This window comes from Nelumbo lutea, chromosome 1 (assembly GCF_056320005.1).
Source record: "Nelumbo lutea isolate HS-2025 chromosome 1, American lotus-T2T, whole genome shotgun sequence".
Classification (NCBI taxonomy): Eukaryota; Viridiplantae; Streptophyta; class Magnoliopsida; order Proteales; family Nelumbonaceae; genus Nelumbo; species Nelumbo lutea.
Genome location: NC_142684.1, coordinates 9,241,621 through 9,254,568, shown reverse-complemented (window position 1 = coordinate 9,254,568; position 12,948 = coordinate 9,241,621). Strand labels below are relative to the sequence as shown.

Sequence of the window (12,948 nt, the reverse complement as noted above, 5' to 3'; positions counted from 1 at the left end):
CAGATCTTCACATCAGATAATATGATCCGACCAGAAAGTGGATCAGGTTCGGATCAACCCAATTACAAAGGGTTAGCAAATGGAGAAGATATGGGAAGATGATGAGGATGAAAACAGACCTTTGTAGAAGATGAGGATGAGAACTCCAATTTCCAGAGACGAACTTGCGTTCCTTGTCTGCTAAGCACCTAAAACACATGGAAGGAAAAACGTTATTGATAAAAAAAATGCAAAAATAAAACATGGATGATGTGCGAAATGGAATTCTGTCTCCTTGCCGTCTGAGAAGACGAAGACAAGGTTACCTTCTCTAGAGAAGACAAAGACAATATCCTATATCCTTGTCGTCTGAGATCTAAGATCAAAGTTGATGGAGGAAGAGAAGGATGTTTTTCGTAGAATAAAACACCAAATAGCATGAAAGCCTGAAAGGGGATGTGAGTATTTACCGGAGGTCGTAAACCTCGCTAGAGATGAAAGATAAAGTGGTTGGAGTTCGGACCGTTGTAGAGGTGGGAGATGAGAACAGTTCACCCTCGACAAAATTTTCTCACTCGTCTTGCAACTTTTGTGTCTCACTAGGGTCACTCCTATTTAGTGAGACCCGTGTCTCTTATTTTGAGAATACTAATCCCATCTCATCGCATCATATCTCTCAAAACAAACATGAGAAAATAGAAATATTCGGCGAATATTCTTATTTTCTCATCCATATTGCACGAACCAATTATAAAGGAGGCATTTATAATTGAGAGTGAAGATTTAATATCCAAGTGGCTAGATTTATCGTCCAGCTCCAAAATAAATGGGTATCTTTCTTCAAGTTCCACTTCTGCGTATGCAGATGTTTCTGATGGTTCCTCATTTTTCTGGATTCGTCAGTCCACATCATTGAACAACTGAAGCTGGATTTGGAAAATATCAGGTACCCGTATCTTGGACACACAAGGACCTGAGTAAGACTATGAAGAATATCCTAAACCTGCAAGAGTGTTGCAATAAACAACCATTTCTACTCAAAAGAAACTTATCTTTTCTCTCTCTCTCCCATTAACTCTTTTAATAATATCTGTTCATTAATTATGCCATTAACTCTCTCCATCCATAACTCATGCCACTACTTCTCTCTCATCTCAGTTACTCTATTAAATTGCACAAAATACGTTAACTTTATTTATATATCCATTTCAATTTAACTATATATATATATATATATTTGCATGGAACTATAATTACTATTAAAGATTAATTATATTGAAATTGGGATATTCCATGATATATAATTGCACTAAATAATCTACTTCCATTTAAAATTATAATCCATTTATATTCCATTTGAAAAAAAATAAAAATTAATTAACCATAATAAAAATATTAGTAAGTTACTTAAATAAAACAAATAATTAATTTTATTGATACAAATATTTTTATTAATATAATAAAAAGAATTTAATTAATGAAAGGAATAAGATAAATTAAAAACTAAGATGGAATTATCAAACAATTATTAGTTTTATAATTAAATTCAATTTAGAACCAACTTAAGTTCTAGTGAAAAATAAAAATTTATATAGTTAATTAAATTTCCTAAGGAATTTAAATTTAACAAAAACTAATATACTTAAATGAATTCAATTTTTACTAATTTAAAGAATTAATTTTAAATATAGTTTGTTATTTTAAAATCAATTTAAATTCAATTAAAAATAAGGAAAATTGTAAAAAAAATAAAAAAACTCATTGGGTTCTCTAAAAAACTTATGAAACTCCCCACTTTTTTTACCTCAACAAAAACCTTCACTATTGTTTTGAAGAAAATGTGCAAATACCTTCCTTTTGTCAGCATTCCAAATAAAAAAATTTGGATCTAATGCATGAATTTTACTTCACATCAACCTTTTTACCTTTGTCCAAGAAGAGTAAGGAGAATTATTCTTTGAATGTTGTCTAGTAAAATAAACTAGTGGAAGATAAAGTTGAAACTCTAATTATGTATGATAATGCACTAACAAGGATAATCGTATTTTGATAACTTCAATGCCTTTGTTGCCAAAAAGCCAAGGGAAATGAGGTATTTGCACTTTTTTCTCAAAACTATAGGGGAGACTTTTGCTAGGGTCAAAACACAAAGGTGGTTTATAAAATTATTATAAGAGGATAATTTTTTTTTATAATTTTACCTAATAATAGTATAAAAATAATAACAAATAAATAAAATTAGCATTAAGATATAAAAAAAAATACAAAATTATCTAGAGAATAGGAAATTGTCACTCTCATTAAAGCGGAACTTATATTGTGATTGGATAAACCAAGCAGAACCCCCAAAAATAATACTTTAATTGAACCTAGATGGACACTATTTAATTAAAAATGTCATAGAGCTTCATCTTCAACTTTGCTTATAAATAAAGTCCATGTGTCATATGAGTCCTAACTAGTCTTCACCTTATTTTCTTAGCCGTAACTGCAATTTTCTCTCCCAAAGAGAGAAAGAGGTGAAATGAAAAAAGTGAGGAGAGAGAGAGAAGGAAATATATTTCTAATAAATAGTAAAGTTTTTGGAGGAGATTTTTGGTACACATGTTCCATAGTAGTAAAATAATGGCACTCCTTTTTCATGCCAATTGCCAAGTTTGCTGCACTGGATGTAACCCACTGGTGCTCTTATTTCATGCCAGCTGCCAAGTTTGCTTTATTGGATGTCGAATGATCCTAATAGTAGCTAAAAGTTTTATGTTAAACTCTGCACAATACATCGGAACCGTGTATTGGGAACATCTACCAGTAGTAGTGACAAGTACGGGAGACGTTGCCATAGATGTGCATGTAGGACTGATGTGATCTCCCAAGTTTGACATAAATCGTTGTTAGAACTTAGAACTGTCAATTGTCTCTAATGCTGCTGTTGGACTGCTAAAGTTGATGTCACCACTTCGCCAACTACACCAACACCATCCACCGATGTACCGATGTAGGCGACTAATTCAGCACTGATCTCTTGACGATTAACTCATGAATCATGTCCTAAAGCCCTATGCGTGCCTCACTTTTAGAATCCATATTTACCCACATCACCTGCACCTAAATTTCTATAATCTATTCAATCAGTTCTTGTTGTTTACCAACCGCAAGGAGAGAGCAAAAAGAGGGAAGTTGCTGGAGAAAAAAAAATGTCAGCGAAGATACTCTAAGCAAGGTTTAAGACATGATTCAAGCCATGAAAATAGGGAATTATTTGGGCAATATTTGGCAGCCAAGTTACTAAGAAAAACAACCACTATAGCTGAACAAAACAACTTGATATTTTGGGATTCTTTTCATGAAAATATTGGCCAACATAACCTTTGGGTATCTTTAGGAGCTAAAACATTGTAAAAAAATGTGCTTTTTTGTTTAAAATACCAGTTTGTTTTGTTATTGTGATCACGAATGACCACTGTAGCTAAAAAATGAGTGAGGAAGGAGACATTGCGTTGGGTTTGGACAATTCAAACCGGATCCCAATCCATATCCATGTTTACATTAGTTATATTCAGTCTAGTCAATCAGTCTACGCCGTTTTCTAAGTCCAAACAACTCAGGCCCGACCAACTTGTCATTCATTCTATCAATTCAGGCCCTATTAACAATGGTTTGACCACACTTGTCAATTTAGGCCTAGTTAATAGTGGCCCGACCAACCCAAACTACGGGTGTTCACAGGTCGGGTTGGGTCGACTTGAGTGATTTTCTTAAATCGATCTGACCTTGTCGGTTTACTTATTGATTAAATCGAAACTGACCAACACAAACATGAAGGGTCAGTTTATCGATTTAGTCGATTTTTAAATATATTTTAAACTGAAATATTTATATCAAAATATCTATTTATATTTAAGTTTATTTTTTTAGTTTTTATGCAAAATCAAAATATATATTTAATTCGATTAGTTTTCTTGTACAAAACTGATTTTTTTGTCAATATATATTTAAATTTATACAAAATTGAACTAAATATTGTACCATTACATTATATTTGTATTGGTTTTGCATTTTTTTGTTTTTATCATAAGTAACCATAATAAAATATATCAACATTTAACATATAAGGTAGGGACTAATCAGTGATTACATAAACACAGTATCGGTTTGACTTTCACACATGAAAGCCGAAACCGAACTGAGTTGGTTTATTTTCTCACACAAACTGAAACCGACCGGTGGTTTTGAAAAACTGATCAACTCGGGTTGGGTTGGGCCAATTTGGTCGATTTGACATTTAATGTGAACACCCCTAACCCAAATTATTGTTAATAATTAATAATTCTAGAAATACTATTAATAATTATAAAAAAATATTAACATGAACAATTTACCATAATTTTTAGGAAAATATTATTAACAAAACTATCATTATATTACTTCCTTTAAATTATGGAAAATTACCTATACTAATTATTTAACTAATCAATCAATATTAAAATTATCAAAATGGTTATTAAAATTAATCATCTATGATAATTAATATTATTCAAAAACCAACAATTGAATCAAGATAATTAGTAAATGATAATTAATATTACATTAATATATCTGATAATTTTCGATAATGACAATTCATATTAAAATTAATATTTCAGATAATTAGTAGAAAGTGAAAATTGATTTATGACAATTTTTATAACCACTCAAAATTATTTGCTACAATATGTTTTATTTTCTATAATAGTTATTTGAAATAGTAATTAATAATTATCAATTAACAACAATTAATAGAAATTAAAAAAAATATTCACGATAATAATTTTTAATAATAATATTGATAGTGATATTAATAATCCTTTGATAATATCTGATATTACTTATTTTTTTTATAATAGTATTGATATTAATAGTAATTATTTATCTTTGAAAATATTAATAGCAATTAGTACTTATTAAATATTTATGAAAATTCTACAATTTCTAAAAATATTACCAATTTAATAATATATGAAAATATTAATAATTGATTGTAATTATTGTTAATAATAATTAATTAGTATCATCCTAATAATATTTGATATTTCTTAATATTAATAAATAATTATAATAAATTAGTTGAAAATAAATTACTAGAACCTACCAAAATAATCAGTAATTTTTTACAATAAATAAATAATTATCATTAATAATATTTTCTATCAATCATAAATTACCAATAATTATCATAAATTAGTAGAAAATGAATCACTACAAATTACACGAAATCTTCAAATAAAATAACCAAAATAAATTACCAACGATTGCCAAAAATTATCATAAAATAGTAGAAATTTCTAGGAACTAGCACAAATTATCATAGAATAGTAAGAATGTCCAAAAACATCAAGGTTTTTAAAACTGGACCAAACAATAACCATTTTGGGGACCGGTTCCTGGTCGAATGGTCCGACCGTTTGGTCCGAATGGACGACCATTCTAACAAAAAAAAAAAAAGAAAACAAAAAACAGAAAAAAAAATCGTTATTCAAGCTGACGATTCGATGGTTTGACCGCTCGGGTCAGCGTTTTGTTGGCCAAATCAATGGTTTTTTTCCAAAAATCGGTTTTGGGGTGAAACAGAACCTGTCAGGTGACAATTTCCTAGTTTCCGGTCCAACTGTTTGGTTTGGTCTGGTTTTGAAAACACTGAAAAATATAACTATACAATAGAAAATACTAAAAATTAGGAGTCAAAAATAACCTGTTATTTCTAGAAAATACAATAAATTACCAATAAGTTATCTTATAATTAGTATAATTAGTAGGGGGTGGCAGGAATTGGTTTTCTCATAACCAACTCTGCTGGAGCAGTATTGTGGGCTTATAGTGGACCTATTGGCATTACAGACGTGGTTGAAGCTAAAGTCAGAGCTCTTTTTATGGGCTTAACCGCTCAAGGATGGCTAGAACTATTCACTCTGCCCCCTTTGTGGTGGAGGGTGATTGAAGAAATGCCATAGGATGGGCTGCTAATCAAGAAGGGGGTCCTGGGGTTTTGGCCTGCGTGCTCAACGACACTCAAGAGCTTTTTGTTCTTTTAGATGGGTTTTTAGGGAACTGAATATGGCTGATTCTTTAGGAAAATCAGGGGTGGATAGGGCTTCATTGTATAGTGATAACACATTTCCATTGTAATATATATGTATATATTTTTTCTGTTTAGCTTGTTTGGGCTCTCTGTTTAAAGGCACAAATTTAAAAAGTTTGGAAAAAGACTGTATTTGGTTTCAAGTAAAAGGTAGGGAGAGGAAGGGAAAGGTAGGAGACCTGTAGTTCCTGTACAAAGTTGCAAACCAAACCTGTAGGGAATTGATTTTATTATTTTCTGATCTTCATTATGGGTTCATTATTTAAAAGATGATGATATGCAATTGCTATATACACAGAGAGAGAGAGAGAGAGAGAGGTGGACTTGTTGGGGTTTTCTTTTAAGCAATTGTTAGGCATGCTCCAATGTTATTATTATCTCCAATCAATATTATCCTTGTATTGGTTTCAACTTTCTCATGAAGTAGATAGAGTTACTGAATTGAATTTGTTCTCTTCATGTGCTTATTGGTTTTATAGTCAAATTGCACAATTGCATTTGTGTCTACATATATTGGTATCATCTTACCAATCGTAGACTGTTGAAACTTGAAACTTGGAAATGTTTAGCTAAATGGAAGTTTGGATAATTTAAAGCATGCAGCTGAACTAGCTTAGTTAAATTATTTAGTTCATGTAAACTTGTTTGTCTTTTTGGTCGATAATTACTTTTTTATCCCGCATCAGTGAACCTAAAACCTAAACTGTTTGTTCCCAATAACCAAAACCTGTTCAGCTCAGCCCTCGGAATTCTAAGTTGTACATCGAAAACATCTCTTATTCTAGCTAAGTTATCATGAACCACTGAACCAGGGAGGGGTCAATCATGAACTCAATCCATTCGGTACTCCATTGTTCTGCATGCTTCAATTTTATTTCAGTAGATGGTGTAGACTTTTGACTTTATAATTAAATAATTATTTTCTTTTTCGAAGAAAATAATAAACTAGTTTTGGGCCCATGTAAAAATCAAAAGCCAAAGACAAAAGTATTGTTATCAAAGATTTGAGAATCCGCAGTACGCCCTAGAATTTTTCTAGAGGCAAATTGAATGGAAACCGTGTTTTTGGACTTGTCGTAGACATGGTGGGACAAAAATAAATGGCTCTTGGAAAACTTCAATCTAATTAATTATGCATGGAATACACGTAGTGATCACAATTAGAATTGAAAACCATTTCATACGCCAGAGAAGATGGGCTCAAATGTCATGCAAAATTGAAATACTGAAATAAATTCCATTATTATTTGAAAGTTGAAGCATGCATCGAATTGCATTATGAGATGTTTTTCACTAGGGTTAAGTTATATGATATGAAATATCTGAAAAACTTTTGACCAATCAGTTATCAGTTAGAATAAAAAACGTAGTAGCCAATCAGCTGTTATTTATCAAAATTGGTTTTAATTGATCAAAACTCTTTCCGTATCATAGATTTTCCCTTTTCACAAACAGCTAAAGTTTTTCCTCTCTCTCCTAATAAGTTCAATTTAAATCATGTTGACGTACGCCGAGGTCTTCTCTCTCTCTCTTTGATGGTCTTTTAGTTCGGTTAGACTTTGCCTCTTTGGTATTCTCAGATCAAACTTCCAAGCTCGAAGACTCTGAACCAGTTGAGGCCCAAGTCTTGTTTCTCTTACAGCTGCTAGCCTTCTCATCACTTGTCTATAGTTGTGCTAACCTGTTTTGATTTTCTTCCTTTCTAAATCTACAACTCGCTTCCTCTCCCTCGGCCGCCCTTGCTTGGTACTTCTGGATCTTCATCGTTTTCCTTGTGCTTCTTCTTCAATCAGAACAGAACAGATAAAGAGAGAGTCTATAAATATGAATTCCAATAATATTGAAGGCGGCTTTGTCCTACTTTCATTTGTTGTCTACTGCAATTTGTTTTTATAATTTTAAATAATCCTTTATCTCTGTTGTAGGTATATAAAGAAATTAAAAGGAATTTTTTTACGATATCGCTATGCAAACGACAATGGGTAGCAGCAGATCTCTAGTCCTCTTGTATCTGTTTATTTCCTTATTGCTGAGTATTCGTAGTGTAATAATCCATGGTACCGAGACTGATGTTTACTGCTTGAAAACCCTAAAAGATTCACTGGAGGACCCCTTTGGCTACTTAAACACTTCATGGAATTTCGCCAACAGTACCGAAGGATTCATATGTAAATTTACTGGGATCGATTGTTGGCACCCCGACGAGAATAGAGTCCTAAACATCCACCTCTCAGACATGGGACTCAAAGGCCAGTTCCCCAAGGGTATTGAGAACTGCACTAGCTTGACAGGTTTAGATCTTTCCAGCAACAATCTCTCTGGACCCGTTCCATTGGATATCTCTAAAAGGCTCCCTTTTGTAACCACCCTTGATCTCTCCTCGAACGATTTCAGTGGTCCGATCCCAGCAAGTCTTGCAAACTGTTCCTATTTGGCCTCAGTTAAACTCGACGGCAACCAATTAACAGGGAGTATCCCGCTTGAATTCAGTGGGCTCAATCGGCTCAAGGCATTTAGTGTCTCCAACAATCGCTTATCCGGACCTATCCCTCACTTTTCTAGCCCCAATGCTACTATTTTAGCAGATAACTTTGCGAATAATCTGGGACTCTGTGGACCTCCTTTGGATAATGAATGCATTGGAGCTCCCAAGAAATCACATGGTGCAGTTATAATCGGATCGGCAGTTGCTGGAGTGGTTGTTACACTTTTAGTCGTTTCTGGTGTCGTCTTCTTGTTGCTTAAACTACCAATAATCAGCAGTAGTAAACAAGACATCAAGAGAAACAGATGGGCAAAGGCCCCTCTAAAGATGTTGTCATTTCTCATTTTTCTTTTGTCTGGTATTATTTTCGCAAGTTTGGAAGCTAGGAAGAAGTTTGGTCCTACCTTCATGAGCGGATATATGGTTGGCTGGGGAATGAGCATGCCTCCATCTATAGCTTTTCTTTCCATTTATTCTCGCTGCATGTCTAAGAGGAAGCAACAACATCAAAAAAACAGGCAACAAAACATAACGGGTGGAACCATGAACGTCATCTAGGTAGTTCTCTCTCTTTCTCTGTTTCACAATCACTTAGAAAAGCATTCCGATTTCCTTAATTATCTCTTCCTAAGTGTTTGATTTTGTTCAAAAATCATCTTTTTTTTTCTTGTTTCCCTTACAATAACAAAGGTTGTATCATTCACAGACCTCTCTGCCGGAGGAAGTAGTCACCGAAATTAGTCTTGGCGAACTCATGAAGCTCACCAACAATTTCAACCAAGCCAACATCATCGGTTCAGGGAGGACAGGGACCATGTACAAGGCCAAGCTCCAAGATGGAACTCTGCTTGCAATTAAGCGGTTCCAGGATTCTGAACATGTTGAGAGACAATTCAAATCCGAGCTTATGATTCTAGGAAAAGTGAAACACCGCAACCTGGTCCCACTTTTGGGCTTCTGCAGTGCTGAAGAGCAGCTCTTGATCTATAAATACACGCCCAACGGGAACCTCTACGATTTACTCCATCCTGAGGAAGCCAATGGCAACGCCATAGAGTGGCCTCAGAGACTTAGAATTGGAATTGGGCTGGCAAGAGGCCTGGCGTGGCTGCACTATAACTGTGACAATCGCATTGCCCATCGCAACATAAGCTCCAAATCCATTCTGTTGGATGAGAACTTCGAACCCAAGTTATCAAATTTTGGATTCGCCACGCTTCTCAACTTGGATGAGTCCATTATGAGTAGTACTGCCTTCATGACATGTGAAGCGGACATGGATTATGTTGCTGCTGAGTATATACAGACACCAGTGCCAGCCCTGAAAAGGGATGTCTATAACTTTGGAGTTGTGCTTCTGGAGCTTCTCACAGGAGAGAAACCAACCCATGTGACAAAAGTTTCAGAAAGCTTCAATGGTGGTTTAGTCGAGTGGATCGCCCATCTTTTAGATAGAAACTCAAGTCCCTTCTGTGCCATAGACAAATGCTTAATTGGAAAGGGATTTGATGGAGAAATCACTCAGTCTCTTAGAATTGCTTGTAACTGTGTTCTGTCTTCACCGAAAGAAAGGCCAAAGATGTTTGTAGTTTATCAAACTCTAAAGGCTGTTGGGCAGAGATACGACTTCACAGATCAAGATGATCTCTTGATTTGAATATGTCAAGGCTACCTTTTTGCTTCTGTCACCAGAAGATGATCTCGATACGACTTCACAGATCAAGATGTAATTTTATGCCATTTGACTCTGTCACCAGAAGATGATTATCTCCAGGCTACCTTTTCGCTTCCCCCAAGTGGGCTTCCCCCACACTAGTTCTTCGTGTACTAGGAAAATTACTTGTTTTTCTTTTAGTTCATGGAAATTCCCTTTTTTTTCCATAGAATGATTTTGGTCCGTGGAATTTAGGGAGGATTTTTCGTATTGAAACTTCAAATTAGGAGATCTTGCAGGGACCTCAAGCAAATCCCCTGTTTTCTTATTAAGAATGATATATGTTTCACGGCCAACTTGTTTATTTTCTTCCTCTTGGGTCTTTGTTGTGATTTCTTTTGATTGTGGACTTTACTGGATAAATTTCTCGAACTGATTTCACAATTTAGACCAACGTCACATCATAGAAAGTGGAAATTCTCGTGTGACCATTCAGGCATCCATATATGGAATTTAAATTGGGACTCAATTCGTTTGTGGTTAAGAAGGCTCACTCCATAACTTAATGACACAATAATTAACTAAATTACTTAATTTACCAATCTAAAGTGGGCATGGCATTATTCAATTCAACCACTGAAATTCAAATTTTGAATCCAATTTGAGATCAATATTTTGGTTCAATAATCAAAATTTATGTTTAAACTAAATGTTTAGTTTAATGATTTAAAATTATTGTTTTATAATATAAGAACATGGATCAAACTTAAATCCAAATCCATTTCATTTTGGTAATATAAAAAATGTAATTTTAAAATATAAGAACTTGGATCATATTTGTATTTTATCAGATTCTGGTTTAATCCAACTTCATTTCTTAAACAAATAAAAATTTAAAATTTTAAAAATATATATTTTTCTATTAGAATTTACTTTTATGTTAACATAAAAGTAATAATTGGCACTCAAGCCAATGTTGAGCAATCTGTATTCCTTATGTAATTTAAAATATAATTAATTTTATATTTAGTATTTACTTGTGTATATTAATATAAAAGTAACAACTGACCCTACAAGCCCGTGTTGAGCAATCCATATTCCTTATGTAACTTGATTTATTATAATAATTTATAAAAAAAAAAAGAAATGAAATAACTGGGTTGCGCTTTAGTTGGACTTGGTCTTGGTTATCAATTTGGATTAGCTAAATGCTTTACTTGTTTAGGGGGAATTAATGATGAAGTTCTATGCCAGTAATAAATTCATAGACTCCACAGTAAAAAATGTGGGGTCCATGTATTTAAATAAAGGCGTAGAAAAAAACTTTAGCTGTTGGGGGCCAACCTCCTATGCTGTTGAGAGAATTTCTAAGAATGCCACGTTACCCTGAGAATGAATAAATTAGTAATTACATTTTAATTTACTTTTACTAAAATCCAAAGCATGGGCGTGAATAGATGAACTGTCCAGAACGTGATCAGCTCAGAAACTGTCTCAACAGCCTAGGACTGTTGGGCCCCAACAGCCAAAGTTAACCCTAGGCGTTGAACCTTATCATTGGTTTTACAGCCTACTAAAATGTTCAGGTAAACCTTGCTCCTTGGTCATAGGCTTGGGGTGATGTGGGCAGTTTAGATTTGGGTTTGATGGATAGGGCACAAGTTGGTTTCTTAATAGTGTGTGTAGTAGTGATGATTGATTATGATGGGTCCAGTGACCCATCTGTAATTATGCTTTTTACCTGAAATACTTAATTTTTTTTTAAATATATATTTTTTATGTATTTTTTATTAAATTCTTGATTTTTGACTGAAATATATATTTTCTATTTTTTTTATCATTTTATGTGTTTTCTGCAATTGTTATCATTTAACGTATTTTCTACAACTTTTACTTCTTTTGGTTATATATAACAAATTTTTATCATTTTCTGTATTTCTTGGCATTAGTTGAAATATATATATGTTTGTAAATTTTGTATAATTTCATTTGTCCTCTGTAATTTTTGAGATTTTAGTTAAAATATGTTTTTTTTTAATTTTTTGTAATTTTTATTTTGTTTTTTTATTGAACCTTTTTGCAAATTTTTGGGACAAATTATGGATTGCTCCAACTTCCAAATTTGTCATTGTTTGTAATGGGAATCTGACACAGTTCAAGAAGAGGATAGGTGGGTGATAAATGGGGGTGGGGGTTTGCAAAATAAAACCAAAATAGATAAATAAAAATTTATAAGATGGGGCAGACTATTTTCACTAAATATCATTTCTGGAAAAAGGGATCAGACTGGGTGGGTGAGTTAGGGGAATAAAGATTTTCTTCTCCTCACATAATCAACCTCACACCCACCAACAAGCATTTTTAATTTCACTAATGGGTTAGTGGGTCATTGTGGATTGGGTTGTTACCTAACCCACCATTCATGAATCATAGGCAGAAGATTTCTCTGATTGTTTATGATCATGTTTAATGAATTACACAACGTTTACAGAGAGATTTCGATTGTTCTGCAATGTGTATATTGAAATCAAATCCAATTAAAGGTGAATTGGTATAATACTTATAAAAGGGTTGGGTAAGAGAGAAAATAAGGAGGATATATACAAAGTATCATAATCAATCTTAATACAGTTCAGAAGCTAAGTAAGCCAGAAAGAGTTCATTGACCAAAGCATGGGGTTACTTGTTGATTTCGCCGCAATCTCATGGACTGCA

The 12,948-nt window shown here is 33.3% G+C and overlaps 1 pseudogene across 2 annotated transcripts; it reads left to right on the top strand.

Moving 5' to 3' along the window:
* Nucleotides 1-7,941: 7,941 nt before the first annotated feature.
* Nucleotides 7,942-10,597, top strand: LOC148873438 (probably inactive leucine-rich repeat receptor-like protein kinase At5g48380 pseudogene; annotated as a pseudogene). Of its 2 annotated transcripts, none has more exons than XR_016105377.1 (2): nucleotides 7,942-9,137; nucleotides 9,286-10,597. The product of XR_016105377.1 is annotated as a probably inactive leucine-rich repeat receptor-like protein kinase At5g48380 pseudogene, transcript variant X1 (transcript). The 2 variants fall into 2 exon arrangements; XR_016105378.1 differs by having other exon boundaries at nucleotides 9,012-9,137; nucleotides 9,286-10,384.
* The last annotated feature ends 2,351 nt before the right edge of the window (nucleotides 10,598-12,948 follow it).